We start from the raw sequence: 7,892 nt of genomic DNA, 5'->3' as shown, positions 1-7,892 counted from the left end.
TGGATCTAAATCCAATTTTTTTGTTTACAAAATCAATCTCAAAGAACTTCGCGACGTTCCTGTGTCTGCGGTGGATCTGACAATTTCCTTACGAGATACGAAATACAAAATTGACGACTGCTATGTTTCTGACTCAGGAACATTTAATTTGGGTGCTCTCATCAAAAACTGGAAGGGGAGAAGATTTGAAATAAACCATGTCAGCGGTGTGATATTGAATGAAAGGCTTAAATGCACAGGATTCCCCGTGAAGAAAGTTCCTCCGCACACCTGCCCAACGTAACGTACAAGTGTACGTGTGAATATTGCTATGTATGTCTAATAGTATAGAGAATAAGTTAATTAAACAATATATATATATATATATATATATATATATATATATATATATATATTCAGATGGTTGTATATATTTATATGTTTACATTTCCAATGATTTTGTCTTTGATGATATCTCTACAAATGCAACTATAGCCGTTTCCCCATGAATGTGTTGCAGTTGTGAACAATGCGCGTATGAATCTTTCATAAATATAGTACTCTATTCTAATGGCTGAGAATGCCGACAAAAATGAAAGTAGAATATAAATTTCACTGTTGAAATGCATGATGGTATGAAATGCAATGCTTTTTTTTTTTTTTTTTTACGCCAGAATACTTTTCTGAAGCGATAACTATGCCAAAATGAAGCATTGCAGATCGTAACGTACCCTAATGTATTTTCAGAAATGAAGTTTAAATTATATATATATACATGTAGAGAGAGAGAGAGAGAGAGAGAGAGAGAGAGAGAGTTTTAAAAATTAAGGTTCAAATCTCAGTTCATTAGGATGTATCGTTTTATTTTTCTTCCAATATACATATACTTCCTCTATTGTATCTGTATCTTTGAATTTAACTGGATACTCAGAAAATATTTTATAGAATTTCAAATTGTTTGCACAAGTTTAATTAATGCTGATAGGCATATTTGTCATAATCCCCCTTGAATCCATACTTATTCTTACGTTCTGATTTCAAAGCAATACCATGATAGAAATTAGTCCCCTTCCTCCTTAAAAAGATACCGATAGGTGGAGGCCCTTTCAGACAGTGACGTTATATAGGGTTCTGGACCCATATTTACTAATGTTGGTAGACGTAAACGTAGGATTTACGTCTGGATTAAGATTAGAGTTACGTACTCGTAAAATGGTATTCACAAAACTGTTCGTAGCCGCAAACCATTCTCTACCCAGAGTTCCGTGCGCTCCTCGCACTACACCTCTGTCAACAGCTTTTTACAGAAATCTTGTTAAAGTTTCTATTATCCAACATTTATGTTTTCGACTAAATATTTAGTCATATTATGATATGTTTTTTGGTGCAATTAAATTGATGCTTATTGTAAATTGTTTAAAATCGCCGTTTTCTGGTCATAAATTTGGAACTACTTCGTAATATGCGTATGAATGTAGATATACACGTGGTGGAGATTTAAATGTAAACATGGAATCAAAAGTAAAAAGGCTGTAAAAATACGATAAAACTTGTAAAATAAGAGACAAACAGCTAAATGGTAAAAAAAAAAAAGGAGTACTTATTAAAGTACCAGTGGGCTATAAAAAGAGCCTGATGTATTATCTGTTGCCAGAGCTTTTAAAGGGAAAGGAAACCGAGAATTATTGTTTATATCATGTGATTATATTGTCACGTGATTCCAAGCGTTGAAAGAGGTATATGTGAAGCTTGCGTAACGCGCCCTCTGGTGAGAGAATGAGCCGCAAACGTAACTTACGAATTCTTAAATGTACGATTGCACTTGCGCGTGCCCAGTGGCTATTTTCACTTCGAAGCGTGCATCTACTTTGAATCCCCTGCGCTACCGACGCATTATAACTTAAAATGACGAAAAAGAACATAGAACCTTGTGAGAAAGCAACGAATTTCAACGTACACGTATGCCTGCCTACGTCATGTCGATCAACTGTACCGTTATTCAGTATTGTTTACCAAGTTCATCAAATTTAACGCATTTGTGCATGGATCTGCGGTGCTGTTCTTGTTCAAAAAGAAGTCTGCATGGACTGACAAGTAAGTTAATTTATTTGTGTAGAAATTACCTTTGTTTTACCTCTGACTACTCGTCACTAGGCCCCTAAGTAATGTTAAATTGACTTCAAACGGATTCAGTACATGGTACACATAGCAAAATCACAGTCCCTTATCCAATTTGTTCTCAACCTATGTAGCTGCTATAATGCATGGATCTTAATTTGTAAATAGTGAGCACATATACATATGTGTTAGTTATTTACAATTTTATATGTGCCCACTATTTACACATTAAGACACAAGCTCATTTGTGTACATGGTAACTTCAAACTTTTGACAATACTGTAACGTATTTCCTTATACGCTATATAGAATGACCTTTCTTTTCAATTGGTAGTTGCTCTTCCGATAGGATTTCTCAGCTGAAGTGCAGATTTTTTCAAAATGTCGCCGGCTGAATTGTGTACACCTTATTCATATCTTATGATCAGTGATATGACATTTAAAAAAAACTATTTCTATGCGAGATTTGTGTATTCCATTTAAATTAAAACACTTATATATTAGTTTAATATTTTATCAAAAATATACCCGAAACACCATTCAAAAATACAAAGAGGGGGAATGGGACCTGGGCCCATATTTACTAAAGTTCGTAGACGTAAATCTAGACGTAGCGTACGTTTACGTGTGGGACGGTATTCACTAACAGTCGTAGACGTAGATTTACGTCAGAAATAAGCGTAACTCTACGTGTGCTATACTAGTACTTGTCATTTTTTATCAATAATTTCTTGCGTAAAGACCTTACAAACCCTTTAGATGTATATATACGCTGGTTAATAATACACAAATTAATTGTATTTATCCAAATTATCGTTTTCTTTGAGATAATCTGCAATTGTGTGACAATTCTAAAAAATTTGAGCCCGATCTATTTTACCTTGTGGCGGAACTCAGTCTGATTTAAAATCAAACTTTTCACTTCGCTTGATATACGGACAGTCGCTGCGTGCTCCCAGGCAGCGACTGTCCGTATATCGAGCGAAGTGAGAGGTTTGATTTTAATCAGACTGGGCAGATCTAACCTTGCCTTTAGAAATATTGGGAACCTTTTTATTTTACTTATGTAGGATATTCCCCCCCAAAAAGAGAAGAAGAATATTTGCCATTTATCTTATTATATATCTAGCATCTTTCAGGGAAATACATTTTTTTTATTTTCTAAACATGGTGGAATTAATGTATACATGCAATGTTTTAGATTTGAAAAGAAGAGAGTCGCTGTGTGTACAAGAATACATGGTGATCGACAGCTGTAGAAAAACTATTTCTACTTGATAGATAGGTGATCTTTACTTTGTGGTCATAAGCAAATACAGGTAGTTCAAATAACTATTTGTTACATTGTTACTTACACAACAGGGAAATGAGCCTCTAAATAAATATTTCTTTAAAAAAAAGATATGCATTTCATTCTAAGAATACAATTTTGTGTAATATGTTTTAGAGAGCAATTGTGATGCCTACTAGTGTAGTCATGTGTAGACTTTTAATCTTTCAGAGTGCCATTTCCTATTAACTATAATCCTACATGTGTCAAACCTAAGAATCATTGATAATGCATCTATGAATCTTTCTACTATTCACGATTTGTATGTAATTGACCTTTATATGTGACCAGCTAGGTAAAAGTCTCTGCAGCATATATTACCAAACTCCAAGGATGATGCCTTCAACATACATATTTTGTTGTAGTTTTTTCCCCCATTTTACAAAAATCTCATTGATTAAAGTTCATTCTGAAGGCTTCTCACATTAATCCGACACATGTACAGTTGTACTAATGCTCCTCTTTACAAATTTTAACCCACCAGGCAACTTTGTTGACAACTATTTAAGATTATTTATATTGTCATCTTTTTAATATCAAGATATTAAAATCATTCTAGAAATGGAAGTGATACATGTCAATATCAATTACAACATGAAATTTCATCTAAACATTTATCTATTTAAACAAATATAATTACATAATTGTATGCATAACAATGCATGTACTTATACCTTAAACATGTATTGTAACAAATTTTATTTAGGTGAATATCAAACATTTTTTTTTTATTTTACTGTCAAATGTCCGTATGAAATAAATGAATAAATAAATATATACGATGACATCAATGTAGCAGATGGACAATCAGCATGGATTGGCCATTGGGTAGAGTACCAGGCAATGGGTCCTGGGTTGGATTCTCAGTCCTGTCATCTATTTTTGAATCATTCCTCTTCTCGTCCTTTCACACAATAATGACAATGGAAAATGAGCATTTCTCGGTTTCACAAAAGATTTTTCAGGCCATTACAGCATTGTACCCATAGACCTAAAAAAAAAAAAAAAAAAAATGACAGTATTACACTGATTTAAACAACTGTCATTAGACTGCAATCAAATTTCATAAGGCTTGAAAAATACATGCAACATAATTGTTAGTTAAATGAACTGTAAATAATACTGTGATAATACTGATTTTATTGTATATTTATCACCATATCTGGAAAGATATCAGCAAGTATCACCTACAATTTTTAATTTTAATAATTTATAACCCAAGAGCCCATATTAAGAAAAAGTCTTAAAGATTTCAAATGACCCCAATGTCAACTTTAGTATTTCTTCATTACCCATTCCCCTTGTAATGAAATTGGCTTCTTTCCAAAACATAAATAAATACTCTTTAACCAAGAATGGTAAGTTTCAATTAAAGACATACATGTTTCTAAATAAAAAATCATTTTCCGTGACATTTCAGGTACAATTCACTTGCATTCTATTTTGTTTCTACAAAATTCTCAGGTTTGATTTAGTCTAGAGTTAACAAATTTCGATAGTTCCTGGTTGTGGCAAGTAAATATGTAAAATCAGCTGATATGTATTGTAGTAAGCTATATAAATGGGATTTTACTGTAGCAAAGAAGGTGAAAGAAATCTTTAACACAATTGAGTATCGAACCTGGGACTTTTCCATTACTAGTTAGGTGATCGAACCACTGAGCTACTCAGGCTGACATATAAAGCATGGTAGTACTACATTATAAATTTAAAGGGGCATTTATGCAGTAGGAATGAAGATTTCTCATTAAATACACCGAAAAATATACCCTACCCTACTTGTATATTGTCGAAGTGTTTGAGTATTTCCTAAGAGTTCTAGACTCCCCAATTGTTAGTGCTAGCTTGTCAATAACCATTGTCTTCCGTGCAATACTTTTGGCTATCTAAATTCATTTTGATTAAACACAATCAGCCTTTGAATACTTATTGACCTACTTTCTTCGCTTCGAATTCACATCCCCGCGCTACACCGATCACGGTTCCCGCACGTGGCATTGTACACGGTGTAAAAGAGACTGTAACTGTTCTCATCTGGTATCAGGTCCATTCGCCTATCTACCTGTTCACCCAGAGTATATATTGTTAAAAAGCGATAATAATTTTTATATTTTATAACCAATGGAGGGGCATGTACAAATCACACATTTTAGAATTAGTGCCTGTATATAAATTTTTTATTTTTTAGATTCATTTTTCACCAATATGATTGTTTTTCATTTTGCAAAATGATGTAAAAGCATGTGCATACTTGTGTTCAGGTAGCTATGCTACTGCTTTGCTCTTGTCCCAGTCATGAAATAAAAAAATGGAATAAATAATTTTGAATTTCAATTATGGTATTGTCGAAAGTTTGAAGTAACCATGTACACAAATGAGATTGTGTCTTAATGTGTAAATAGTGGGCACATATAAAATTGTAAATAACTACCACATATGTATATATGTGCACATTATTTACAAATTAAGATCCAAGCATTATAGCAGCTACATAGATTGAGAACAAAATGGATAAGGGACTGTGATCCAAGCAAATATGTGTCATGTACTGAATCCGTTTGAAGTCAATTTAACATTACTTAGGGGCCTAGTGACGAGTAGTCAGAGGACACAAACAACTTAACTTACTTGTCAGTCCATGTCGACTTCTTTTTGAACAAGTACAGCATCGCAGATCCATGCACAAATGCGTTAAATTTGATGAACCTTCCATTTGAATTTGTAAACATTGAATAACGGTAGGCCCTACAGTTGATCGACATGCCGTAGGCAGGCATACGTGTACGTTGAAATTCGTTGCTTTCTCACGAGGTTCTATGTTCTTTTTCGTCATTTTAAGTCATAATGCGTCGGTAGCGCAGGGGATTCAAAGTAGATGAGCAAATTCACTGTTTACGCTTCGAAGTGAAAATAGCCATTGCGCACGCGTAAGTGCAATCGTACATTTAAGAATTCGTAAGTTACGTTTGCGGCTACGAACTGTTTTGTGAATACCATTTTACGAGTACGTAACTCTAATCTTAAGTCAGACGTAAATCCTACGTTTACGTCTACGAACTTTAGTAAATATGGGTCATGAAGTCCTGTACAACAGCACATATGCGTTTAATTAAATTTAATGAAGATATAAGGCTCACGGCGGGTGTGACCGATCGACAGGGGATGTCTACTCCTCCTAGGCGCCTGATCCAACCTCTTACATGTATATGTACAGGACTCCTTGTTTGCCTAATTTTTGATTTTGTATTCCATTTAGGAGTTATGAAATTGATCATATCACCTTTTCACATGTGCAAAATTAAGACCACATAGCTACATCAGTAGATTGAATAAATTGTAGCTATTGTACTGTCCTTTGTTGATGCTTACGAAGTTATGTATGTCGAAATTTCCCTTGATGGTTTGAATAGAGCTCTAGAAATTGAATATCAATTTTTAAGTAAGATCATACACAACTTTAAAGATAAAGGATAAGTTTGTTTAGTTGTGCAAGTTGTGTTAATCGTTAAAAGGAATTGTAGAGAAAATACAAAAATTAGAATAAACCTAAGAATTATCAAGTTATGTGTGGAGTTTTTCAAACATGTTCTTGTGCTAGAATATTAATGTATTGACATATTTTGACAAAAATGAGCAAAAGAGTATATTCTATGTTGAAATAGTAAAATACAATCCATACAAGGTGTAACTTACCCGTCTTTATATGTATTCAAACATGAATAATTGCGCGTTGATTGTTATTGAAACACAACATACGTTTATGCGTACGCTTGTGACTTTTGAGTGTATTTCTCTAAAAAAAAAATATTTTGGAATAATGCTCAATCCCAGAAGTATCTGGTGCAAATCTAGATAAAATCAACTCCCATCAGTACTTTCAGTACTTTGATTTGTGAACAGGATTAAATACATGTAATGTTGAATTCAATACTGTTGATCTTGTTTATTGTGAACAGAATTAAATACATGTAATGTTGAATTCAATACTGTTGATCTTGTTTATTGTGAACAGAATTAAATACATGTAATGTTGAATTCAATACTGTTGATATGTTGTTTATTGTGAAAAGAATTAAATACATGTAATGTTGAATTCAATACTGTTGATATGTTGTTTATTATGATTGTATTAAATACATGTCATTACATTCAATATCTTGATTATCAGTTCTTAATTGTGCACATATCGACATATTATCACATAATAATCCTCTAGAAAATAAATGACTTCTGGCTGTCTACGGATATAAATTCGGACTGATCAATCTGATAAACGTCTTGGCGTTGCCTCGCCGTCTATGGGATTAATCAACCATTTCAATTCCAGGTACACAGGTAGGTTATATCACTCATGTTAACTATTTCTCCTTTCATACTTCCGCCTATTAACGCATGGGTAAATACACATTAAAAGTACGATAACAATAGTCCATGGTACATATACACCATGCCTTCGTATCATAGT

General features: G+C 33.3%; 1 long non-coding RNA gene across 1 annotated transcript; it reads right to left on the bottom strand.

Moving 5' to 3' along the window:
* Nucleotides 1-3,940: 3,940 nt before the first annotated feature.
* Nucleotides 3,941-7,572, bottom strand: LOC125648207 (uncharacterized). The gene is made up of 2 exons (XR_007360219.2): nt 6,056-7,572; nt 3,941-4,418 (listed from the first exon to the last, which is right to left on the bottom strand). It is a non-coding gene; the product is annotated as an uncharacterized LOC125648207 (long non-coding RNA).
* Between the last annotated feature and the right edge of the window lie 320 nt (nt 7,573-7,892).

Source organism: Ostrea edulis, chromosome 6 (genome assembly GCF_947568905.1).
Source record: "Ostrea edulis chromosome 6, xbOstEdul1.1, whole genome shotgun sequence".
Taxonomy (NCBI): Eukaryota; Metazoa; Mollusca; class Bivalvia; order Ostreida; family Ostreidae; genus Ostrea; species Ostrea edulis.
Note: the sequence above shows the minus strand (reverse complement) of the source record. Positions and strands in the feature narration are given on the sequence as shown.